This window comes from Podarcis erhardii (assembly GCF_964252035.2).
Source record: "Podarcis erhardii genome assembly, chromosome: 9".
In the NCBI taxonomy this organism is placed as follows: Eukaryota; Metazoa; Chordata; class Lepidosauria; order Squamata; family Lacertidae; genus Podarcis; species Podarcis erhardii.
Window position 1 is genome coordinate 65,766,772 of NC_138512.1, and position 27,259 is coordinate 65,794,030.

Below are 27,259 nucleotides of genomic sequence, written 5' to 3' on the forward strand. Positions count from 1 at the left end.
TGCTACATAGCTGGGTTTCCCAAAACTGGGTCTCCAGTTGTTTTTGGACTACAACTCCCATCATCCCTAGCTAGCAGGACCAGTGGTCAGGGATGATGGTAGTCCAAAAACAGCTGGAGACCCGAGTTTGGCAAACCCAGCTATGTAGGAACGTAGTGCGCTGCCTCATGTTGAATCAGACCATTGCTCCGTCTAGCCAGAGGTATACCTAGGGTCCCTTGTGCCTTTGGCAAGGAACTGTATCAGCACCTCCCTGGGGGAAAAACAACATTTCTCCCTTGTTTGATCTCGTCTTAGCAGCAGTGGTGCATCACCACAGAATATACGTCTTACATTCCACAGCCTCCAGCATTCTGCCTTGCTATTTCTCTTAGCATTCAGCTCCCAGCTCGTGTCTAAACTCGGGAATTTACACAGATAACTGGAGACAGATTTCTGGGGTGATTTTTTGCACCCCTGGACAGAGGCTGGTTTCCCAACCCCTAGATAAACCTCTGCATCTAGGTCAGTATTGTTATTATTCTGTATTAAATTTGTATACCACCCTATGCCCGTCTCAGGGCGGTTCACAAGATAAACCCACAATATAAAAACACAAAACACATAATTACATAGTGTAGCATTGCCTTCACTGACTTGTAATGGCGCTCCACAGTTTCAGACAGGGTTTCCTCACAGTCCTACCTGGAGATAACAGGGATTGAACCTGTGGCCTTCTCGATCCAAAGCAGATGCTCAACTGCTAAGCCACCTAGCCTCTAAGGAATCATTCACATACAAAGCAAACCCCCTGCACTTCAGCCAAACATCACGTGCCCTTTTGCGTCCATGGGTAGCCCTGCTCCATTCTCTACCAGGTTTGTGGGAATGTTCAGGGATGCAGGAGAGGATATATTGTTTGATTATAGCCTTTCCAACTTGTGTAAACAAGTTCTACAATTTAGCAGAGTAACATTCCCCCTTTTAAACTCGCAGTGGATGTGTTTGCTCAGGCTCGCTAAAGCCTCTATAATAACTGTTCTGGTATTTCCCCCTTATTCCCTCATAAAAGATAAGACACAACACAGTCTTCTATAAAAGTACAGTGGTGCCTCACAAGATGAAAAGAATCTGTTCCGCGAGTCTCTTCGTCTAGTGGTTTTTTCGTCTTGCGAAGCAACCCTATTAGTGGCTTAGCGGATTAGCGCTATTAGCGGCTATTAAAGGCTAAGCGGCTATTAGCGGTTTAGAAAAAGGGGGGGGGGAGCGAAAATTTTTTGCAAGACTCGCAAGACGTTTTCGTCTTGCAAAGCAAGCCCATAGGGAAATTCGTCTTGTGAAGCGCCTCAAAAACGGAAAACCCTTTCGTCTAGCGGGTTTTTCGTCTTGCGAGGCTTTCGTCTTGCGAGGCACCACTGTATAAAAAGAGTTTAGTCACTCACATTCTGTTCCAAATCGGATCCCAGAAGGCAGACTTATCTTAGAAAAGTAATATACACCTGGAAACTATCTCATAAGGAGACAGTTCCTTTGTCCTCTCTTGGCTGGAAGCCGGAAGCCAAGAGAGCATCTTTGGCTAAGCAGATGTTGCTTCTTTGACAAAAGTAGTCACAGAGAGAGAGAGATGGCTGCCCTGCCCTGTGCTTTTGTCGTTACCTGCACAGGTGAGGCCACGCCTACCTCTAGTCACATGCAGAAGAAGTCTGTCCCAGCCAGAAGGAAACAGGAAGTTTACCTGCTGGCTGGACAAACATTCCTCCCCATGCGTAAACATGTTCACTCTAGAAATGTTGTACTTGACTGCTCTTGTGTTTCACATCCCACAAGGTTTATATCAACTGATCATCACTCACACTAACAGGTGTGAGTGCCGACCGGATTGGAGCCAAATTTAGCTCACTGAGAAGCAATAAGTAGGCATTAGCTCATTTGAAGGTCTCTCACAGTTTGTGAAATATTTTTATTTTTTTAAATAAATAAATAAATGGGACACACTTTATATAAAAAAAGCCCAATGAGGACTGAAGATGAGCCACAGAAAGTTGCGGTTCAGTTGGAAAAGAAAAAAAAATGGAAAACCAGGATGAGATGGAATGGAGTATACTAGTTGCATCTGCCTGGAACCCTAAACTAGAGGAACTCTTGGGAACAGCTGATACACTTGTAACATTATTCAGTTCTGCTTTCACCTGCTGCTCTTGATGGGGCAACCATTGACGGCTCCTGAAAACAAAGAACACGGTAGCCATCTCAGCGATACAGTGTCCAGATTGAAGTATGAGCCATTTGCTTTGGGGGCCGTGGTAGTTAATATAATAACTCCTAGTTCGTTTTAAAACATTTGCAAGCCCTGTTCTAACTTTTAATAGCAGTATAGGAAAAGGAATTTCAGCAGCTGCTTCCTGCTTATCGTGCATCCACAGGCTGTGAAATTCAGGGGACAGAATTGCAGTTGTGCTTGCTCTTTAAAAACAAAACAAAACACGTATGGGCTGCATTTTTTTTTGCACCTTGCTGAGGCTCATCTTAGAGCGTGGGGATAAAAACAACCAGGATGCAAGGCATAAAAGGAGACAGGTGCTGCTTTTGTCTTACAGAGATGTTGCTCTGAAATGCTTTCCCCCCAGATATCCAGGATGCATTTGGTGCAAGTCTGATGCGCTTTGCCTGCCTCTTAAATCTGTCGAGCCGAAACCTGGAAGTGGACAAGGCCTGGAAAACACAGTGGAGAGAAAAGAGGCTTGTTGGGAACCTGAGGGTCCCTGGAGATGGTAAGCCAACCTGATCGCCTCCATCCCTTTTAGATTCAGTGCAAGGCTTGAGCAGGTTTCTCGGGTCTGCCTGATGCTCGAGCGCCAATGCCGGGCGAGAGAGGTCATTGCTGCACGCAGCCAGGCCCCCTTTCCTGCTTCCCTTCCGCGCACACTCAGCTTGACATTACAGATGCTGCTGCTGCTGCTGCTGATAAACCATCACAGAAGCTTATTCAGCTTTGCTTTTTTCCAGGCTGCTCTGCCTGCTTTTCTCTCTCCCTCCCTCCTGATTTCACCAGGAGATACAATAGCTAGAGCTGCAGATTAGACTCCCTCTCTCTCCTCCCCACCCCTCGCCCCCCACCCCTCCTCCCGAGACCTCACTGCGCTTTGACGTCACGAGCGCTCCTTTCCCGTTGCCATGGCAGCCCCATTCCCCAAGCCCTCCGCCTGTCTCCTCTGGTAGGTTCCACAATGGTACAGCCAGCATCACGATGCACAATGGTCTCCAGACAGTAAAAGAGGGTGATTCAGCAAGGCGCCGTCCCTCTCGTTTCTTCCTCCTCCTTTCCTCCCCGCGCGTCCCTCCCGGCTTCTCCTCGCTTTGTGCGCCTCCGCCGCTTTGATCCCGGGCATTCCGATTGTTTCGTGCGCACCCCCCCCTCCCACGCAACTCCCACCTTGGTCCAGGTCTCCTGGCTGCCACCTGCCCATCATCCTCTCCAGATCTCCCTCCCTCCGACCACCATCACCACCCACCCTCCTTCCTCGTTTGGCTACCCCACCACCCCCACCCCCACCACCTACCTACCCACCGATCTTCTCCTGCGCTTTGGGAATGTGGTTTCCAATGACCACCTAAGGTCGCGCGGCGCTAGGGGGAAGAGGTTGCTGCGTTCAAGAGGCTAGTCCGCAGCACGGAACGGTAAGTGATGGGCGCCGGGCTTCTGGGGGTGCTGTGTGAAGCTGGGGGGGGGGGAGGTCCGCGCGTTGGGGTGGGCTTAAAACACACACACACAACAAACAACACGCCGACCTGTCTTTGTGAGGAGGTGGGGTGATGAATATTGATTTGCTGTTTAAAAATAATAAAGGGGAGGGGGAGAAGTGTATGGGGGGGAGGGGAGAGGGAGGGGGGAGGGAAAGGGAGGCAGAGGCAGGTTCATGAAGTAAACTGCTCACCGAGGGAAGGAAGCAGGAGCGGCGGCGCTGGAGCAGCATCTTTCGCCTTGTGTTTGGGTTAGTATTGGCAGGGTTTAGGTGATGGGTATGGCGCAAAGCAGGCGGGGAGGCTGTTTTTAGCAAGCTGGGGGGATGTAAACATTGGCATCCCCGTGCCATCTGCAAAATAGCGGTGGCTTGTATTCCTGTTGAAAGACTCCATGCCCATACATTAGATCCAGTTGCATGGGGGCTGGTATGCGTGGGGTTTTATTTAACGGTTCTTCAAAAAGGCATCCCTCCCTAATTCCCAAAGCTCTCACTGCCACCCCCCCCCCCCGCCGTCACAGATGGATGTGGAAAGGAATGAGAAGTAGATGTCTCTTGGAAACTATGTTGATAGGATACGTATGTGGGGTGATGGTGGAGGGACGAAGGTGGGAGTGGAAAATTCCAAGCTTCTTTTTCCCCCCCTTAAGGGAGAGAGAGGAGTGACCCCCCCCCCAGGAAGTCATTTCTTAAGCGAAACACCACTGTCTTGCATAACACCCCCCCCCCCATTCGCACAAAGTGGGGAAGATGGTGCATGTTTACAGACGGTGCCATTTAAAGTAGATTGGCTCTGTGTTGCGAAGGGGACATCCTACAAATTCTTGCAAAGACTGCAGTGAAATCAATGGAGCTTTACAGAAATAGCTTCTGACAGCCCCGGCTATTACAATAGGATGGAATCTTTGGGTACCGTTTCCCTCTCCACCTTCTGCAATGCGGGCCCTATTAAAAGATGTGTATAGTTTGCATGTCTTTTGGAGGTCAAAAACATGCAGATCCATCTTTCTGGGGGGTTCTGGTTTTTTTGTGTTTCTGCTTTTGTGTGTGTGCGTGTCCTCAGCCTCCACTGACTATAGGCTTGTTTACATGGGCGCCTTTTGCTGCATAGCCCTCACAGTTTCTTCAATGCAGTTTTTGCATCCGCTCAGCCGGTGACTTTTTCCTGGAGTCTTACGAAAGGCAGATCAAACCTGTAATATGCAGAGCCAGGTCTCTCTCTTTTCCACCAGTTTTTAAAGGGGGAGGCAAATGAAGGTGACCAGAGGGAAACAGGGGGTGAGATAGAGCGGTGTTATGTTGGCGGATATTTTCACTGTTTTGACTGTATCGGCTGCTTCTGGGTCTGCTCGCCTCATGCAAGGCCAGTAAAGATGGGGTTGTGTTGAGGAGACTGCCCTGGGAACAGAGATAGGCAGTGATTATGTGTTGAGCTCTGCCACATGCAAACAGGCTCGGTTCGAACAACATGAAGGCAGAAAAGCAAAGGATCTTTGGGAAAAGGGGCATTGGGAGGAAAAAACGGTTACTGGCAGTGTGCTTGAATTTGGCAGCTTCCCTGGTGTTTAATTTCTCTCTCCGCCCGTCCCCCATCCCCAATGTAGCATCCATAAGGCTGCTGGGTCCAAAATTCAAAACAAAGGAATGCTAGGGAGAACCAATGATGTGAAACAGGGGCTGCCCCCTTAGGGTAAGATATGCCAATAGAGCATCTGACAAGCCTGAATTATACTGGCTCATTTCCTGGCTCCCCCTCCCCCCCACATTATTATTAAACAAATGGCAGAAGTGGTGTGATCTGAGCTATTAAATCAGGAACCTGCCCCCTTCCCCCCTCTCTCTCCCAGATGGACTTCTGCCTTGCTGCTTCTGAGCATATATTGTTTTGCAAATGCCCTGTATTATTGTTGTTGTTGTGGCTTGTGGGAGAGGGGTTTGGCAATGCCGGAATAATTTGGGAAAGGGCGAGGAGCGTTCAAGGTAGAAACATTTGCTGCCTTTGCATGCTGACTATTAGAAAAAAAAAAAAAAGCAAAACCGGTCCTCTTGTTGTTTGAGAGATATGTGTGTGTCTACGTGCCTTGCTTGCTGGGAGAGGCTGTTTATGAGCGGCTCCCAGAAGGGATGAGTGTGTGTGTTTTGCTGGCATATCTGTAGCCATTATTTAATGGCTTCCTAGCACAGAGGTCAATCACCGAGGAAAAAAATGTTGCTAAAGACACTGCAAACTTACACTCTTATTCTTGCAGAAAGAATGGGGGAAATCTGAGGACACACTGAGCTCTCACTGGGGAACATTGAAGGGCCTTATATGTGGGGTTTTGGGGGCATGTTTTTGTTTGCTATTTGCTGAAAGATCCTTATCCCCTTCAGAGAATTCTGGGGGTGCTATGGGACTCAGAGGGCATCAGGCGGTTGAATCTCCTGCATAGAAAAGAGAGACAAAAATGGAAGAGCACAGATGGAAACAGGCTGATGTAGCATCTTGGGCAGTGTGTCAGGGCTCGGCCAAGGAGATTGTTGCTGTCCAAGTCTCCATTTGCTGCCTGACTTTGGGCCAGTCAATATTGCAGTCTAATTCCTTCCCATGAAGTTGTGGGGATAAGCGAGTTGAAGAAAGGCTGGGATTTAAATTGAAATTATTACTATTATTATTATTAAAGGAACATCCTGAAAAGTCTTTTACATAGCTGCTAGGATCCTGATATCACCAATGTTTCCTGCCTAAGTAGGAGGGCCAGTTGCTCAGCAGCAGAGTGCATAAGGTCCTAGAGAGAGTCTCCATTGAAAGCAGCATTTCCCAAACTTGGGTGTCCACCTGTTTTTTGTACCACAGTTCCCGTCATCCGTGAGCGCTGCTTCTGCTAGCTAGGGATGATGGGAGTTGTAGTCCAAAAACAGCTGGTGATCCAAGTTTGGGAAACACTGACTAAAGGACCCCATGGCTTGGAAATAGCAGAAGCCCCGTGAGCTGCTCTCAGTTTGATCAGACAATATTGGAGCTAGGCCATTAGTTCCCAAAGTGGACAGGACCACCCATTGGGGGGATGCTGGAGATGTAAATCACTACCATACTTGGAAAAGCTGGTATCACTGCTTCCAGTTCATCAGTTTGTTGAAGTAATTAAATTAAATAGTTTTAATTGGTTTGTAAATAAAGGTGCAACTAATTGTTACTGATCTGAATTTTACTGTGCTACTACCTTCTTTAGTAGGTTGTGCAAACTGCTGTTATCATTAATGCTTTTTATAGGGTAGGGGGCACTGGGGATGAGTTTATGGAACCAAGGGAGTAGCGGTCCAAAATAGCTTGGGAACAACAACAACAACAACAACAACAATTTTATTATTTATACCCTGGCCATCGGGCTGGGCTACCCCCGCCACCCTGTGTAGCTTCCAGCACATATAAAAACATCACACATTAAAAGATTCCCAATACAGGGCTGCCTTCAGATGTCTTTGAAAAGTTATGTACAGTGGTACCTCGGGTTAAGTACTTAATTTGTTCAGGAGGTCCATTCTTAACCTGAAACTGTTCTTAACCTGAAGCACCACTTTAGCTAATGGGGCCTCCTGCTGCTGCCACGCCACCGGAGCCCGATTTCTGTTCTCATCCTGAAGCAAAGTTCTTAACCTGAAGCACTATTTCTGGGTTACCGGAGTCTGTAACCTGAAGCGTATGTAACCCGAGGTACCACTGTAGTTCTTAATCTCCTTGACATCTGATGGGAGAGTGTTCCACAGGGGGGGGGGGCGCCACTTCTGAGAAGGCCCCACTGAGGTAGATGGACCAATATCTGGGACCTATAGAAGGCAGCTCCTGACACATATATCTGCAGAGCCATCCTATCCGTTTAATGGAAGTACGGTATAACTCTGTGCATTTGTATAAGTGTGCCCTGCTGCATTCCAGTGTGGCTTAGTCTCAGGCAAGTGTTCATATACTTGTAGCCTAAGTTTGCAATTTGAAATATACTTACAAGGGGATAAGCTCCATTTTTCAAAACAGTTTTATTGAAGCATAACATACTGAGCACTGAGCTCCATTTGAGCACAGTGGGACTTACTTCTGAGTAAACATGCACAAGATTGCACTGCTATCCAACGATCAGGTAGAAAGAACAAATAACCACTCTTCTGAGATGACCACAGTGCCTAAATCAGGGTTTTAGCATCCTGCCCTGCCTGTGTTGTTTATTTTTGGGGAAAACAAAAAACCTCTGCAGCTGCTCTAAATTGGCTAACATATGTGGTGTAATCCATCTAAATATTCTCTCTTATTTCTAAAACTTTTGTTAACTGCTTGGGGAAATGGAAATTAAAAACACTGAATGTACTTGTAGCATTACAAAATTAATAGAAGGCTTGGAATGGGTGTTTCGATAGCTTTGTGTGTTTTCAGATTTCTTGAGTTACTGTACAGGGTGGGGCAATGGGCAGGAAGGAAAGTTAAGCTCCTTCAATAAACCAGAATAAGAAACATTTGCAAATGGGTTCCCAGGCAGCCTCTTATCCAGGTACTGTCCAGGCTGTGGCCTGCTTAGCTTTAGCAACTGCAGCACAAACCTTCTCTTCGCATCCTCTTGGCATTTTCTTAACAGTAATTGCCATCAAGTTCCTCTCTTCTCCCCATATTCAGCATTCTTGCAGGCATGTTCACTTAAAAAAGCCTTGCAAAGTGGCTAGGGTTTCATACTAATCAGAAACAAGGCCGCCTTTGCTGTAAAGACTTCTTCTTCTTTTTGCTTACTTTAGCACCATTTGTAGAGAGAGGGAGGCTTCTGGGAGGAAATATTCTTTTAGAGGTATATAAACCGCTGTAATGAGGAAACAGTGCTTAACAGTAGCCAAGAAAGCCAAGCAAAAAGCCCTCGAGCACAAGACTTCTGTAGCCTGGAATATCCAAGGCTGCTTTTGCAGCCTCTTCCAAAAAAAATGAGCAGGTACAAATGGCACAGAGGTGGGGAGCTGATCTTAGTAATATGCTGAATCCTACTTTTTTTGCTCCGCTCTTGTAAATTTAGATGGGTCTTAAGCCAAGGCTGCCATTTAGTTTTGCAGAAGAAGGATATTCGCAGAACCAAGCAATCACTTCTGCTTTGCATTTTTTGTAGCATGTTAGATCAGGGGTTCTTAACCTGTTGTCCATGGATGGAAGTCCATGCATAGGCTCCTGGGGTCCATGAACCCAAGAAAACATAAAGTATTATTCTAATGCGAGGAATTAAATTGCATGCGACATTTTGCGTGGATGTGTTTATGTGCATTTTTATGTGGGGAGGAGGGGGTCCTTAGGTTTTATAAGATTCCCAAAGTAGGCTGTGACTCAAAAACAGTCAAGAGCCACTGTTCTTTGAACTGCTCTCTATCAGTTGATTTCTGGGTACATTGCATATATGATCTTTCTAATCCTTTTGTTGTAAATAATTTTTGGTTTTTCCCCAAAAATATAAACATACAACAAAAACCAATTCAGAATTCAAATATCGAGATTATTTTGAATCTCCTGACTCCCCCCCCCCATCTGTTCCATGGACCATATTAATAATATTTTCAACTGCATATCAATACTTTTCCAATTTTTGTCTTTCTAAATTATCCGTACATTCCATTAGTATGGTTAAAATCCTGCCAATGTTTCAACTTGCTTACAATAGTCTCGTATATAAATTATAAACCTTTCCCATTCTTTTTTAAAGTTCTTTTCTTCTTGATTTCTGAGCTTCCCAGTTAATTTTGCCACTTTGGCATAGTCCATCAACTTGGTTTGCCATTCTCCTCTGGTTGGAGTTGTCTCTTCCTTCCATCTCTAGGCTAGTAGTATCCACCTTTGTAATCCTTTTAAGGTAGGTCAGTAGCCCCTACAGTACAGATGGTGCTGGCTCATTGTGTTGTGTTGCTGTGTCAGCCAATACAGGCACAGAACCTATCGAATCCTCTGGCACCAGAGATGTTTTCGTGGCTGAGTGTGGCTCCTAGGAGCGCCTTTTGTTTGCCAAGAGGAAGTAAGTGGTGCAACAGAGAATCTAGCCTGATCAGAGCAGACAATCTTGGGTAGAGGGCTCAGTTGCCGGTCTCAGCGTAAGGCAAGTCCATAAGAACACTGTTCAGAGTTGTGATGGACACTGAATAAAGCACTTCAGAACCCTGTACAGTGGTACCTTGGGTTAAGTACTTAATTCGTTCTGGAGGTCCGTTCTTAACCTGAAACTGTTCTTAACCTGAAGCACCACTTTAGCTAATGGGGCCTCCCGCTGCCGCCGCGCCACCGGAGCACGATTTCTGTTCTCATCCTGAAGCAAAGTTCTTAACCTGAAGCGCTATTTCTGGGTTAGCGGAGTCTGTAACCTGAAGTGTATGTAACCCGAGGTACCACTGTATTTGAGCAGGCTGGGACCTGCAAACCTTCCAGTGTTGCTGGACTCAACTCCCAACAGCGCCAGCTAGCACGGACAATGGACGAGGATGATGGGAGATATAGTCCAAACACACTGACTCATGGGAGATGACTGCTGAGGGGTGTGCACATGCTCAGTTATGTCATTAGCACCCATCTGTTTCAGAAAACAGTGGAGGAGTGCCTCTTTGGGGGCGAGTTCAAACCGTCGGGGAGTTACAGCGCCTGCTGTGGCCGTAGAGACCGATGCAGGAGAGGCATGTTTTGTTGCAGTTGGGGCAGATGAAGGCGGCTGGTTGTTCTGCTGCAGATGCACCACGGCGTTTCTTCTTTCATTCCTCCTCTGCTCACTGCTATGGATGCACAACCTGAGTGTCTCAAGGCACTGCAAGGGATTCTCACAAAGTGGGGTTGATGTTACCATCCTTTGTGCCACGGTGTAGATATCTTTGTATAGCAGAGTTGGTCTGCCACATGGGCCTGGTGCCTGAAGCCAGCTCCCTGTAGAGAATGTCCTTGGCGATCCTGCCATCTCCCATTCTGTGGGCACGGCCAGGCCAGTGTAGACGTCGTCAAGAGAGGGTGCAAACATGTTGGGAATGTAAGCTTGGTAGAGCACATCTTTGTTCAATCTGCTCAGTTATAGCCAGGGCTGGATTTAGGTTTGATGAGGCCCTAAGCTACTGAAGGTAATGGGGCCCTTTATATGTTCAGCTGTCCTTTGCCAACAACAAATTATCACTGTTTTTTGTGTTGAATATATGCTGTATGGTAATTTTGGGACCTAATAGGTATCTAAAGCCATTTGCACATAACAAAATATGTATTTTATCAAAGTAATTGTTTTACTGAAATACAATTAAGAAGTATATTAATAGTGAAGTACAATGTTTTAGGCATTGTTTTTAAAAATCTGGAGCAGATTACAATGGTACCTCGGGTTACATACGCTTCAGGTTACAGACTCTGCTAGCCCAGAAACAGTGCTTCAGGTTAAGAACTTTGCTTCAGGATGAGAACAGAAATTGTGCTCCGGCGGCGCGGCGGCAGCAGGAGGCCCCATTAGCTAAAGTGGTGCTTCAGGTTAAGAACAGATCCAGGTTAAGAACGGACCTCTGGAATGAATTAAGTACTTAACCTGAGGTACCACTGTACTTTGATCTGTCCTGAAACCCCCATTTACTTTCTATGGAAAAGCGCGCCTTGGTTTTGGAACGCTTTGGTTTTGGAACAGTCTTCTGGATTAAGTTTGAGAACCAAGGTACCACTGTATATAGAAATGAGCAAACCAGTGATATTTTAGGGAGCAGGCTAGCAGGCAGGAGCCTACACAACACAAAACACTGTTGCTGTATGTAGGTTTTATTTTATTTGTTTTTTATCTTATATTTTGGAAATGTACATCCAGATTTTTTTTCCTTTAAATTTTTTTGGGGCCCTCAAAAGACTGGGGCCCTATGCTATAGCTTGTTTAGCTTACACATAAACCTGGCACTGATTATAGCCACAAAGTAATTATTTGCAAAGGACACTAGTGATGAGTGAAGCTTGTAACAGGCTCAGGTGCCTTTTAAGGCTTGGAATAACAATCTGTTGAGATGAGCAGAACACCTGTCTCTTTGGGAGGGGCAAAGGTTAGCTACCCCTGGTGAGGACTATACCACCTCACTTCAAATCTCTTAATAAAACCCATTTTCCTCTGAGAAGGCTTTAACCCTTAGTCCTGATCCTTCACCGAAACTTCTGAACACAGATTCTTCCACTGTGAACTCTTGCTTTACATATCTCTCCTTCCTCTGCTGCCACTGCCATGTTGGGTTATAGATCGTAAGTACCTGAAAGGCAAGGGTCTGTATCACTGCCACACATACTGATGGTGCCATGGAAATATAAAATATTTTGTAAATGTTGGGTTGGGGAAACCTGTGGTCTGCTGTATGTTGATGGACTACAACTCCCATTATTCCTGGCTGGGGCTGATGGGAACTGGGAGCCTAAAAGTATCTGGGGCAGAAATGGGAATATATTCAGACTTGTGGAATCTACTTAAAACCCTTAGAACCCTTAAGCCTACTAACATAATGCTACTACCAGGTAGTTGAGTACAGCACCTGGCAACACACAGGTTTCACCTGTGCTGAGGGTACTGTACTGGCTGCCTATTAGCTACCAGACTTGGCTCAATGTCTCATTACTAACCTATCAACCCCATAGCAACTCAGAGACAGGTTACCTATGGACCACCAACCCCTGGACCTGTGAGATCATTCAGGGCTTCCCCAACTTGGGTCTCCAATTGTTTTTGGACTAGACCACTGCCCCTGCTAGCCAGGGATGATGGGATTTGTAGTCCAAAAACAGCTGGAGACCCAAGTTGGGGAAACCCTGATTAAGATAATCTGGGGAAACGTAACTCATGTCAATGCACCCTTCATAATATGTATTGACCCCCCAAAGTGGGTGTTTATCACCTCTGCACTCTGGAAATGCCCTTCTCTGAAGCATCCTTCATTAGTTGATTCAGGCATCTTGTGAAGACATATATTTCTGCCCAGGCTTTCTCTGACCCAGAACATTGTACCCTGTTATCACCAAATTTCTGTTTTTATTATATTCTTTTACTGCCTTTATGCCCATCCATTTGTATACCGCTTCGAGATTTTAAATATTAAGTCATATAGAAATGCTCTCAAATGAATGAATGAATGAATGAATGAAGGGAGCCCAGGTGCAGAACAGCATTTAGGGAGCCCAGGAATGTTTGAACCAGAACCAAGGCATTCTTTTTCAGCAATCTAATGTAGCGGGGAAAGAGCTTTTTAGTTGTTGTCATTGCTAGACCATGGGAAATGGGGAGATCCCTTCTATTCTACTGCAAGTTGCACAAACGGATGTTGATTCCCCAATGTGCCTTCTCATCTAGAGGGCTGCAGGTTCTCTACTCCTGCAGTAGTAGATCCCATCAAGGAGAACAATGGTAGTTCATTTATCCGTTCTCAACACTGCGCTTTTCAGTCAACAGATACATAAAATGGTGAACCAAGTGGTGAATAGTATATAATAAAGTTTCGCGTCTGTGCCACATTTTGCTAAGAGCAACTACCAAGATAAGCAAATGCCTGTGACAGCTACCAAAAATATAGACTGTATTTTAATGGACTTGCTGCACTTTAAGGATCTTTAATGTACTTCTGTACTGTCCTGCGGTATGGTAGCATTGCATTAATGGCAAGTATTCTCTTAATCTGTGCTCTCTTATCTGCTTTGTCAGTGGCCCGTCTTTATTTAGCTAGGAGAATTAAAACTAATTTTAATAGCTATGTATTGTGGATCTTTTCTTTGTGATTTAGGGCTAACTTTTGGGATTTGATCGCCAGCTGGCTTGTATCATTTCCGAACACAGCTATAAGAGAGATGCCTTTGAACCCCTTCTAGAGTGATGAAGGAGCCTCACAAGATGTGATGTGCTCCAGTGAAATGAATGCTACCCACTAGGAGGAATCTACTGAAACCATCCTTTCAAAGGCACCTTTTAAAAATGCCTCCAATATGACCACTATGTTATTTTCAGCTTGTCATCTAGGACCTTTCCTGTAATTTCATTATAAGACTGAAATGATAAGGGGCTGCAGAACCTTCTTGACAAGGAAAGGTGAAAGAACTGGGACTTCCTATTTTAGAGAACAAAAAAGAGACAACAGAGAGCAGACATGACAGAAGTGCAAAAATACCACGAAAGGTGCTTCTCTTTTCTCTGTCTCATAATTGCAGAGCTCATAATTATAGAACTGTGGAATTGATTGGCAGTAGCTTCATGCCAGAACAAAAGAAAAAATATTGCTACACAAGCATGCATGGTTTTTTCGTTATGTGAATGAACCCTGGGCTTCTGCACCCTCCCCTTGTGCATTCCATTTAACTTCCTTTCATGGCAAACCACAGTTTGACATTACACCAGAACTGGCAAAGGATGGTTTGTGCTTGCCTTCCAGCCAGAATTCATGGTTTGGAAGACAAGTGTGGACCATAGTTTCCTGGTTCTGATATAACCAGTCTATTGTTACGACAGAGGAAGAGTTGGGAAGGTATGAAGGCAGTGGAAGGAGAATTTATGTGATGTTCACTTAGGGAATGCCAAACCATAGTTGGAACAAACCATAGGTGTCATGATGGTCTCTAGCTAAGATGGCTTTTATCAAAGAACAGGGAATACCAGCAACACAGTGTATCAGCGTCGAGTGCTCCTGCTCAGTGTGCCAGCCATCTATCTATGCTCCCTTCTAGGATATTGTTATAGATGCCATTCCATTTCTTCTCCTCCAATTTTCTCTTCTCCCCCCACAAGCCAGTCAATATTGCATGCCCACTGAGCATGCATAGTCTATCTTGAATTGTTTTTCTCCCCCATTCTTTAATGGTCTTTTTGGAAACCTTTTTTTTTTAACTTCTGGAATCTTGGGGTTTCTTGAGGCCTGATAATACCGCCCCTCTTCTGCATGGATGGCACCATTTTGGCTATATAAACACAGGCACTTGGATAATGGGTATGCTGTTAGGGTATATGATATCAGGCATACTAATGGAGGGTCGGACATGATAGCTTAAATGAGCCCTCAGTATCCAGCAGTAGGAGAATTTGGATCAATTTCTGGATGCAAACTATGAAGAATGGCAGGCTGTCTTAGTGTGCTTTGAGGTTTGCAGAGGCAGGTGGTTGACTATTGCTAGACAGACAAAACTGGACTAGATAAACCATTGTTTTGTTCCAGGACAGGCTGTTTTCATGTTCTTGTTTTACTTTGACGTACTCATACAGAGGATGTGAAGGTGGTATAAAGGAAGGCAGATCAGGATGAAAAGAAACTGTGCAAGTTATATTAGTGGGTTTTTTGTTTTGTTTTGTTTAAACATAGTTTTATAGTTATTTTGGAGAGGACATTTCCTCCATCGTTCTTGGAGAAAAGGCATCATTTTCCAGATTTAATTCACCACCACCTTTCCTGAAAACCAAACATCACAATGGTTGCTTTTGAATTGAATCTGTTGTGTTTGTGTAACCTGCTTTGTCTTGCCTCCCCTCCCTGATTCATATCATTCTAGGGACATAAGCTGTCTTTTACCGGATCAGTTTCTTTGTCCATTTAGCTAAGCATTTTCTCCTTTTGCTGGCATGAGCTCTCCAGGGTCTTCAGAGAGGTATTTTCCGCTACCTGAGCCTTTTTAAAAATGCCATGGATTGAGTAAATGGCCTTCTGCCTTCAAAGTATTCACTGAGCCTATGATCCCTTGTTTATGCTTCTTCTTGGGACTTTTTCCTGCAGACATCTGGTTTGCCACTGTGAGAACATGATGATGGACTAGATGGGCCATTGGTCTGATTCAGTAGGCTTGTCCTTTGTTTTTAAAACTGAGGTGTACTTGAGTATGTTGGTTTATGGCTGTCCCTGAGAGCCAGTGTGGTGTAGTGGTTAAGAGCGGTAGACTCGTAATCTGGTAAACTGGGTTCGCGTCTCCGCTCCTCCACATGCAGCTGCTGGGTGACCTTGGGCCAGTCACACTTCTTTGAAGTCATTCAGCCCCACTCACCTCACAGAGTGTTTGTTGTGGGGGAGGAAGGGAAAGGAGAATGTTAGCCACTTTGAGACTCCTTAGGGTAGTGATAAAGCGGGATATCAAATCCAAACTCCTTCCCTTCCATGCCGTTGTGATCCTGGTCATATGCTAGGTGAATCTTGGTGGCCTCCAATATTTGGTAGGCAACACTTGAAAGTGCAAATGATGCTCACCTTAAGGCACGTGTGATCTGAGTGGTTTTTGTGGAGAATAAGTAAAAAGACTGTAGGAGTTAAATATATGTTACGTGTGGAGGGGCAAAGTTGTAAGACATGAACCAGGTTTGCAGTAGGTGCAAAGAAATCTAAAATGAACCCTTCAGCTAAATTACTGGCAAGTTATCATCATCAGCAGAGTACTGGCAGCAGGTAAGACTGAGTGGTAAACCAGTAATTTGTTGGTTCAAATCCTCCTCCTTTGAGTAGACATCATCTGGCAAGCTAAGATCTTACGGCTTCAGCTTTATACTTCCAGTACGGAGATAATGATGTTGATTGGAGATATTGCTGAGATCATGAATGTGAAATACTTTGAGCATTCTAAAGTGCTCTGTAAGGGCCAAGCAAGATATGACATCAATTATGTGAGTGCAATTAGTACACACAATTTCTTTGTTATGTAAACAGCAATTTTCTTCACCAAAACCACCTACTTAAATCCAATAGTTGCTTCCCTTTGAAGGCTTCCCTTGAAATGCGAAAAGATGTTGGGAGAGGTAACTTTTCTCAGGTAGGGAGAGTTAAACCCCATGGTTGCTATTTACTTAGCAAACAACAATTGTCGCTTCTATTTTGCTATGCCAATTTGATGTGTGTTTTATGATACTTTGGGCATTCCAAAGTATTCTCTATTTGCCGCCAATGTGTTAAGGTGGCATCCATGTTTATTTTAAAAATACATTTGCATAAATAAATACACAAGGATTGCCACAGTTTCAATATTGAAAACAATCTGCAAGGTTGCAAGGGATCAAGCAGAGGTCCCATGTGTTTGACAGCTATTGAGCGCTCAATAGTAATGGCAATGTATGCATGTGTAGGTCACAGGGGAGGAGAAAATTTCTCATTACTGTATATAAATAGCTGGAGAAGCTTCTGAACAAGATGTGCTGAAAAATACCAATTTTTTAAAAAACAATTCTTGGCATGCATCTCTGCAAGATAGAATAATTTTGAAGATGGCTTGGAACTCTTGATTTGCAACTTTTTGGCGGTGCAGGGTACATTTGTGATGGCTGTGATGACTATAGAGAACATAGTCAAGAAGACTCAGATGCCGTTGGCAGACTGACTTCTCTGAGCCTACTTCTGAGTCATCTGGCAGAACTATAGTAGCTTCTTTAAAAAAAAAAAAAAAAGGATTTCACATAGTTGTAGAGGCAGCAGTGTCCAGATCAGACATGGTTTACCACAACTAAAATGGGTGGTCATGAGAAGAGTCCTTCATTTTGAATTACTGCCTAGTGGTAAGACCAGTTTAAAGATCAGAACCATAAGAAGAGAGGGAAGGGGGGTTGTCAATATGCAAATCAGCACATGTAAATATAATGGAAACCGGTGCCTTCTTTTTTGTGTGGGATGCATTTATTCTTTTTCGCAATGCTAGGTCACTAGGGCTCGATGAGACCCCCGTTTTCTCTTTCTGCTTGATACTGAAAACCCGGTGCAAGGTTACAGAAATAGGGTTGTGAAGGACTCGGCACAATCCCCTCCACAAGTTGTGGGGTTCAGCTGTAGAATGAGAACAGCTGAGCCAATAACCTCTCAAGACTCTTCTGCTCGCCCTGTTTCTGTGTGGAATTGGGATAGCTTGCTTGTTTCTTTAATTTGAAGGCTCATTCCCTGCCTTTCAATCAAATGAATCTCAAAGAAGCAGGTGATAATACAAAAAATACACAGTATATATAAAGGTAAAGGGACCTCTGACCGTTAGGTCCAATCACGGACGACTCTGGGGATGTGGCCCTCATCTCGCTTTATTGGCTGAGGGAGCCAGCGTACAGCTTCTGGGTCATGTGGCCAGCATGACTAAGCCGCTTCTGGCGAACCAGAGCAGCGCACGGAAATGCTGTTTAGCTTCCCGCCGGAGTGGTACCTATTTATCTACTTGCACTTTGACATGCTTTCGAACAGCTAGGTTGGCAGGAGCAGGGACCAAGCAATGGGAGCTCACCCCGTCATGGGGATTTGAACCGCCAACCTTCTGATCAGCAAGCCCTAGGCTCAGTGATTTAGACCACAGCGCCACTTGTGTCCTAGTAATATATAAAAGGTCTCAATTCCATGCACTCTCACATAACCCAGCAGACCTTAGTCTTCTGGCAAATGGATGGGCCCACAGCATGATGCTCTTTGGTTCTGCAGTCCCAGAGGAACTGGCAAGAGGAGCTGATTCAGTGTTATTTCTGGCAGGAGAGGGTGGATGGGAGCAAGCCCCCTGCAGCTCTTTTGTCTCTGGTTGATGGATGGGGCCAGCCTAGCCTTTGCCTTTGGTGGGGGGACCTACTCATTGCAAAACAAGAGGATGCATATTTGCATAAAAGTTTCAAGTACTAATTTATGTGAATAAGTGCTGAGTTAGGAGAAAAACACTATAAATTAAATAGAAATCCCATACATCTAATGGGCAATGCTGTAGCCAATATGTTGTTCAGGTGTTAACTGTGGTAAAGGTAAAGGGACCTCTGACCATTAGGTCCAGTAGCGGACGACTCTGGATTGCGGTGCTCATCTCACTTTATTGGCCGAGGGAGCTGGCGTACAGCTTCCGGGTTGTGTGGCCAGCATGACTAAGCCGCTTCTGGCAAACCAGAGCAGGGCACAGAAATGCCGTTTACCTTCCCTCCAGAGCGGTACCTATTTATCTACTTGCACTTTGTGCTTTCGAACTGCTAGGTTGGCAGAAGCAGGGACCGAGCAACGGGAGCTCATCCCGTTGTGGGGATTCGAACTGCCAACCTTCTGATCAGCAAGCCCTAGGCTCTGTGGTTTAACCCACAGTGCCACCCGCGTCCTGAACTAACTGTTGTAAAGGTAAAGGTAAAGGGACCCCTGGCCGTTAGGTCCAGTCATGGCTGACTCTGGGGTTGTGGCGCAATCTCAAAGCCCCTGCTGCTCTGCGTTCTTAGGTTACTTTACCTTTGAAATTGTACTGCACAGACCTTCAAATGGAGGGTTCTCCTCCACAAAGCAGGGCACATGGTCACACTGCTCTTCCTCCCAGTAGCCTGGTACTCTCAGCTGGTGGTAGAGGCCAGGATGTGTTATCCTTCTACTTTCTAGTTCCTGGGCAACTGGAAGTTGGAACAGGATTTAGCTATGTTTATCTGTTGTGCTGCATAAGAAAAAGAGTTTTGTGGCACTTGAAAGGCTGAGCATTGTATCCAATGATAGCCTGCACCCATTGGAATCAATGGACATGACTTAGGCTTGTTAATTCCAATGGGTCTACTCTGAGTAACTACCACTCTAGTTGGAGACAACCGTGGAGCCAAAAGGCCACCAAATGCCGAGAGGCAATATTTTTGTGCGAAGCTCTATTCCTAATTTCTCAGTAATTGGCAATAACACTCTCTTCCTAGGTTTGTTAAGTTAATTTAATGCCTGTAGTGGGAATGAAATACTAATACCAGCTTAATCGAGATCAGAGATGTACCTCTCACTACAGGTGTTAAATTAATGTTGCCAGAGCAAAGCCAGGAAGAGTGTTTTATTGCCAATTACTGCTATTATGAATAGTCACTGAATTTATCTTCTGTAGTTAAATTTGAGCTTTGTGTGGAAATTTTGGCTCCACTGTTTACAACACCCACGTATCCTTTTCGTTTACCAAGTGAGGAGAACACTTTGTGCATCTGGTGGACTAGCCTCTAACCCACACAAATTGTAGTACAAGAGATTTTGTGGCCTTTAAGCTTCCACAACAGAACATCATGTCCCGGGTTTGTTTCCTGGCATCTTCTGGCAATCCCCTGTCTGAAACCCTGGAAGGCCTCCGAGCTTGATGGGCCAATGGTCTGATTCAGTATATGGTAGCTTTTAGTGTATCTGTGTTTGTTTTATTTAACCAAAAGTATAAGCTGCCCAGAGTGGTGGGGGTAACCCAGTCAGATGGGAATAATAATAATAATAATAATAATAATGATAATAGTTCTGTGCAAGGACTTCCGATTGCATTACATTTCTCCAATGAAAATAGGGACGTCCTATTTCATAATAATAATTTGTCTCATCCATCTGACTGGGTTGCCCCAGCTTCTCTGGGTGACTTCCAATATATAAAAAAACACAATAAAACATTAAACATTAAGAAAACAAATACAGTGGTACCTCGGGTTAAGTACTTAATTCGTTCCGGAGGTCCGTTCTTAACCTGAAACTGTTCTTAACCTGAAGCACCACTTTAGCTAATGGGGCCTCCCGCTGCTGCCATGCCGCCAGAGCACGATTTCTGTTCTCATCCTGAAGCAAAGTTCTTAACCCGAGATAATATTTCTGGGTTAGTGGAGTCTGTAACCTGAAGCGTATGTAAACCGAGGTACCACTATACAGGGCTGCCTTCAGATGGCTCAGGGGTTGGATAAGTCCACAAACTCCAACATTTCTCCAGTGAAAATAGGGATGACCTACTATACCTTCCAATATTTCTCTCATGAAAATAGGGACATCCAAAGGAAAAGTTTGACATTCCAGGATCAAATCAGAAACCAGGATGGCTTCTGTAAAACGGACTGTCCCTGGAAAATAGGGTCCCTTGGAGGGTCTGTGCTTATGCATGGGGCATTTTCTCTGCTCTGGTGGCTGAGAGTACCCTCAATAAAGTGTTCATGAGGAGCGTTGATTGTTCCACCCAGCAAGCTGCAGGGATTCCACACATTTTCTTATGTAATGCAACCCTTGAGTTGTTTCCTAACTGGAGGGCTTGTCCCAAGAACCTCATGAGGTGCGTTTAGGAACAGAGTTACAGAGCATCAGTCCATGCAACTGGCAGTATGCAGCCTTTGGATTGGTCAGGCCCAGTAATACAATAGTACCTTGGGTTACAAACGCTTCAGGTTACATATGCTTCAGGTTACAGACTCCACTAACCCAGAAGTAGTACCTCGGGTTAAGAACTTTACTTCAGGATGAGAACAGAAATCGTGCAGCGGCAGTGGGAGGCCCCATTACCTAAAGTGGTACCTCAGGTTAAGAACAGTTTCAGGTTAAGAACGGACCTCCGGAACAAATTAAGTTCTTAACCAGAGGTACCACTGTATGTCAGGACAACCCCCCCCCCAAATGTTACCTCTGTACAATTATTTGCCAGGTAGTTGACATTGCTTCCTTGACAGCTTCGCACTTCTAACTAACTGTTAAAATTACACAGTTCTCCTAACTGCTAACACATAATTAAACCCTCCCCTCCAAGTGTCCCGATTTTCCAGGGACAGTCCTGGAATTGTGAAAGCCACCTCAGCTTCTGATTTGATCCCGGAATGTCTCTACGTCCCCCGACAGCATGGCTGATGCCAAGCTTGAGGAGAAAGATGAGCCAGCGGTTGTCCCAAGCAGTAGTGGTGATGGCGCATGATGTTGCCTATTGATGGCCACTGCTGCTTCCTCCCTTGGGGAGCTCATAGTGGCTGCTGCAGATTAGGCGAGGAGGAGGAAAGGGTGCCCCGCTGAGGACTGTGGGAATGTTCAGGGCAGGAGAGGATATCTTGTTGGCTAGCATCCTTCCTAACTTGTGCTAGCAAGTTCCTTTACATAGCAGAGTTTACATTCTCCTTCTCACGCACAGCAGAAATCTGGTCGCAGGCTCGTTAGAACCTCTTGTTGTTGTTATTTAGTCGTTTAGTCGTGTCTGACTCTTCGTGACCCCATGGACCAGAGCACGCCAGGCACTCCTGTCTTCCACTGCCTCCCGCAGTTTGGTCAAGCTCATGTTTGTAGCTTCGCAAACACTATCCAGCCATCTCGTCCTCTGTCGTCCCCTTCTCCTTGTGCCCTCCATCTTTCCCAACATCAGGGTCTTTTCCAGGGAGTCTTCTCTTCTCATGAGGTGGCCAAAGTATTGGAGCCCCAACTTCACGATCTGTCCTTCCAGTGAGCCCTCAGGGCTGATTTCCTTAAGAATGGATATGTTTGATCTTCTTGCAATCCATGAGACTCTCAAGAGTCTCCTCCAGCACCATAATTCAAAAGCATCAATTCTTCGGCGATCAGCCTTCTTTATGGTCCAGCTCTCACTTCCATACATCACTACAGGGAAAACCATGGCTTTAACTATATGGACCTTTGTTGGCAAGGTGATGTCTCTGCTTTTTAAGATGCTGTCTAGGTCTGCCATCACCTTTCTCCCAAGGAGCAGGCGTCTTTTAATTTCGTGACTGCTGTCACCATCTGCAGTGATCATGGAGCCCAAAAAAGTAAAATCTCTCACTGCCTCCATTTCTTCCCCTTCTATTTGCCAAGAGGTGATGGGACCAGTGCCCATGATCTTCATTTTTTTGATGTTGAGCTTCAGACCATATTTTGCGCTCTCCTCTTTCACCCTCATTAAAAGGTTCTTTAATTCCTCCTCACTTTCTGCCATCAAGGTTGTGTCATCTGCATATCTGAGGTTGTTGATATTTCTTCTGGCGATCTTAATTCCGGTTTGGGATTCATCCAGCCCAGCCTTTCGCATGATGAATTCTGCATATAAGTTAAATAAGCAGAGAGACAATATACAGCCTTGCCGTACTCCTTTCCCAATTTTGAACCAATCAGTTGTTCCATATCCAGTTCTAACTGTAGCTTCTTGTCCCACATAGAGATTTCTCAGGAGACAGATGAGGTGATCAGGCGCTCCCATTTCTTTAAGAACTTGCCATAGTTTGCTGTGGTCGACACAGTCAAAGGCTTTTGCATAGTCAATGAAGCAGAAGTAGATGTCTTTCTGGAACTCTCTAGCTTTCTCCATAATCCAGCGCATGTTTGCAATTTGGTCTCTGGTTCCTCTGCCCCTTCTAAATCCAGCTTGCACTACTGGGAGTTCTCGGTCCACATACTGCTTAAGCCTGCCTTGTAGAATTTTAAGCATAACCTTGCTAGCATGTGAAATGAGTACACTTGTGCGGTGGTTGGCGCATTCTTTGGTACTGCCCTTCTTTGGGATTGGGATGTAGACTGATCTTCTCCAATCCTCTGGCCACTGCTGAGTTTTCCAAATTTGCTGGCATATTGAGTGTATCACCTTGACAGCATCATCGTTTAAAATTTTAAATAGTTCAGCTGAAATATCATCACTTCCACTGGCCTTGCTATTTGCAGTGCTTTCTAAGGCCCATTTGACTTCACTCTCCAGGATGTCTGGCTCAAGGTCAGCAACCCCACTACCTGGGGTGTACGAGACATCCATTTCTTTCTGGTATAATTCCTCTGTGTATTCTTGCCACCTCTTCTTGATGTCTTCTGCTTCTGTTAGGTCCTTTCCACTTTTGTCTTTTATTATGGTAATCTCTGTACGAAATGTTCCTTTCATATCTCCAATTTTCTTGAACAGATCTCTGGTTTTTCCCATTCTGTTGTTTCCCTCTATTTCTTTGCATTGCTCGTTTAAGAAGGCCTTCTTGTCTCTCCTTGCTATTCTTTGGAAATCTGCATTCAATTTCCTGTATCTTTCACTATCTCCCTCGCATTTTGCTTGCCTTCTCTCCCCCGCTATTTGTAAGGCCTCATTGGACAGCCACTTTGCTTTCTTGCATTTCCTTTTCGTTGGGATGGTTTTAGTTGCTGCCTCCTGTATAATGTTACAAGCCTCCATCCATAGTTCTTCAGGCACTCTGTCCACCAAATCTAAATCCTTAAACCTGTTCCTCACTTCCACTGTGTATTCATAAGCGATTTGACTTAGATTGTATCGAACTGGCCTAGTGGTTTTTCCTACTTTCTTCAGTTTAAGCTTGAATTTTGCTATAAGAAGCTGATGATCTGAGCCACAGTCAGCTCCAGGTCTTGTTTTTGCTGACTGTATAGAGCTTCTCCATCTTTGGCTGCAGAGAATATAGTCAATCTGATTTCGATGCTGCCCATCTGGTGATGTCCATGTGTAGAGTCGTCTCTTGTGTTGTTGGAAAAGAGTGTTTGTGATGACCAGCTTGTTATCTTGGCAGAACTCTATTAGCCTTTGCCCTGCTTCATTTTGAATTCCCAGGCCAAACTTGCCAGTTGTTCCTTTTATCTATTGACTCCCTACTTTAGCATTCCAATCCCCTATAATGAGAAGAACATCCTTCTTTCGTGTCATTTCTATAAGGTGTTGTAAGTCTTCATAGAATTGGTCAATTTCAGTTTCTTCAGCACCAGTGGTTGGTGCATAAACTTGGATTACTGTGATGTTAAAAGGTCTGCCTTGGATTCGTATCGAGATCATTCTATCATTTTTGAGATTGCATCCCAGTACAGTTTTCGCCACTCTTTTGTTGACTATGAGGGCCACTCCATTTCTTTTACGGGATTCTTGCCCACAGTAGTAGATATGATGGTCATCCAAACTGAATTCGCCCATTCCCGTCCATTTTAGTTCACTGATGCCCAGGATGTGAATATTTATTCTTGCCATCTCATTTTTGACCACATTCAACTTACAAAGGTTCATGGTTCTTACATTCCAGGTTCCTATGCAATATTTTTCTTTACAGTATTGGACTTTCCTTTCGCTTCCAGGCATATCCGCAACTGAGCGTCCTTTCGGCTTTGGCCCAGCCGCTTCATCAGCTCTGAATCTACTTGTACTTGTCCTCCGCTCTTCCTCAGTAGCATGTTGGACGCCTTCCGACCTGAGGGGCTCATCTTCCAGCATCATAACTTTTATATGCCTGTTGCCTTTGTCCAATGAGTTTTCTTGGCAGGGATACTGGAGTGACTTGCTGGTTCCTGCTCCAGGTGGATCACGTTTGGTCAAAACTCTCCACTATGACCTGTCCATCTTGGGTGGCCCTGCACGGCAGAGCTCATAGCTTCTCTGAGTTATTCAAGCCCCTTCGCCAGACAAGGCAGTGATCCATGAAGGGATCCATGAAGACCTCTTACTATTATGCAGTTCAATCTCCCTCAGATTGAACTTCGTGGTAAGATCCCCTTTTAAATCCCTCCTAAAAGAATAAAGACACCACAGTCTTATACAGTGGACCCTCGGGTTGTGAACGCGATCCGTGCGGGAAGCACATTCGCAACCCACAGCATTGTGTCTGCGCACGTGCGGGTCGCGATTTGGTGCTTCTGTGCATGCGCAAAGCGTGATTTAGCGTTTCTGCACATGCGCAAGCGCCGAAACCTGGAAGTAAGCCATTCTGGTACTTCCGGGTTCGGCGTGGTGTGCAAACCGAAACTGCGCAACCCGAAGCATCTGTAACCCGAGGTATGACTGTATTCATAAGCAATAAAAAGAAAGTTTACTCACGATCAGGCAGAGCACAGGCTTTAGGCTTAAAGTTACAAACATGTACAAACAGGTATACCCCATATGGGAGATGACCTGGGGAACTGCTGTGGCAGCCAGACTTCCAGTCCAGGGGATGCAGGAAGCAGGCAGGACGAACAGGAAGGTTGAAAAGAGGAAGGTAGCAGCGTGACTTGGCCTTTTACCAGGTCTGGAAAGGTTACACCCACATGCAAGGAAGGATGCTCCAGGCCAGGAGGAACAGGAAGTTTCGGCTGGCTGGACCAAACATTCCCTTGCATGTCCACTCTAGGAAAACAAGGAATGTTGCATTTGACTGCTCCCAGTGGATTACACCCCATAAGGACTAGTGCTGTGACACTCCGGCTTTGAGCGGCAGGCAGAGCCGGCCTTGGCAGGAAGAAAGTAGGAGTGGAACGCAAGGAGTCTTGATTTTCTTTTTTTAAAAATGCTTTGTGCATCTGTGTCTAATCTAGCCCCTTCCTAAAATTTATTTATTGGTGTGTATGTTTTGCTTTTTGTAGATCTACCAAAGAATAAAATAAAATTAAGTTGGGATTAAGGAGTTTTCTCAGGATGGTAGAGGGCTTGTACTGGGTGTAGTGGTTCTGTTTCTCTATTTTCATCTGAGGAATGTTGGAGGGTATGATAATTATAGGTTAAGTATTCTAAAAGAACGAAATGTGTTGCCAGGACTTCAAAATGTATCCCCGTTTTGCTAACAGATACGTACAGGTGTCCAGATTTTGCAACCATGTTTGTACTTTACATTTAAAACTCCCGAGCAAGACATGTAAATAATTCATTTGCTAATCCTTCGTTTTCCTCTCCAGCCTGGCATTTATCCCTGCAGATCAGGGAATTATCTGCATATGTAACAGCCTGCTTAGATTGGGCAAACAGCTATTTGCATGCAAAATGCTTGTTTTCTTCTCTCGCTTTTTTGTCCCTGGAGAACCTATGGGTGATGGTAAGAGAGCTAAAAAATAAAATAATGAAAATGAAATGACCTGACCACATGGAGTTGTAAGTTCAGTTTCCAAGAACGCTACTAAAAAATTAAGAACCTTAAGGGCACCTTAAGGGTGGGACTGTGTCTCCTTTACAGAGGGCAATACTATCTTGGAACGACTATCAGAGACTATTTCTCTGTTGGAAGGCTCTTTCGAGTTGAAGGGCTGCTTGCTTTAAGTCCAGTTTAATGGCAAAGCTGCCTGTCCACAGTTTTCATCTTCTAGACAGCAGACTAAGCAGTCACATAGGCCGCAGGACCACAGTCTTCACCCAAGACTTCAATCCTAGAATTGAAGAGCTGGAAGGACCACAAGGGTCATTGAGTCCAACCACCTGCAATGCAGGAATCTTTTGCCCAATGTGGGGTTCGAACCCACAACCCCAATATTAAGAGAGCTAGTGTGGTGTAGTGGTGAAGAGCGGTAGACTCGTAATCTGGTGAACTGGGTTCGATTCCCTGCTCCTCCACATGCAGCTGCTGGGTGACCTTGGGCCAGTCACACTTCTCTGAAGTCTCTCAGCCTCACTCACCTCACAGAGTGTTTGTTGTGGGGGAGGAAAGGAAAGGAGAATGTTAGCCGCTTTGAGACTCCTTTGGGTAGTGATAAAGCAGGATATCAAATCCAAACTCTTCTTAAGAGTCTCGTGGTCTACCAGTCAGAGATACCCAAGGTCTCCTCACTGTACATTTCTTTTTTTAAAAAAATATTTATTAATTTTCACATAGACAAATATATATACAAAAAATATATATACAAAAAATCATACAAATATATATATACAAAATATAATGATAAAAACAATAGCATAAGAAAAGATCGAGAAGCAAACATAAACAAATACAATATATTACACTTACATAACAAATTATAATATAAACTTCCAATAATTCTCATTATACTACTTATATTATCTGTATTCCTTGCACAGATTCATATTATTTTATTTTGCATATAGATATATAATCCACTATTATATTTTAAATAATTCTTGGTTATCAGTATCACTCTATTTCTGCAAGTGTCTTATTGTTCGTACTGTACATTTTCAAGTATTCTTTAAATATTTTCCATTCCCTAAATAC

The 27,259-nt window shown here is 44.7% G+C and overlaps 1 protein-coding gene across 6 annotated transcripts in view; it reads left to right on the plus strand.

Moving 5' to 3' along the window:
* Nucleotides 1-3,171: 3,171 nt before the first annotated feature.
* The window catches only part of MAPK10 (mitogen-activated protein kinase 10), a 231,044-nt gene continuing 206,956 nt past the window's right edge, over nt 3,172-27,259 (plus strand). For 3 of the 6 annotated variants that reach the window (XM_081877011.1, XM_081877015.1, XM_081877018.1), the window contains exon 1: nt 3,875-3,971. The gene's annotated coding sequence lies outside the window, so the exon portion shown is untranslated. Of the gene's footprint in view, nt 3,658-3,874; nt 3,972-27,259 lie in introns of those variants that run through there. The other 3 variants (XM_081877012.1, XM_081877013.1, XM_081877014.1) reach the window with 2 other exon arrangements.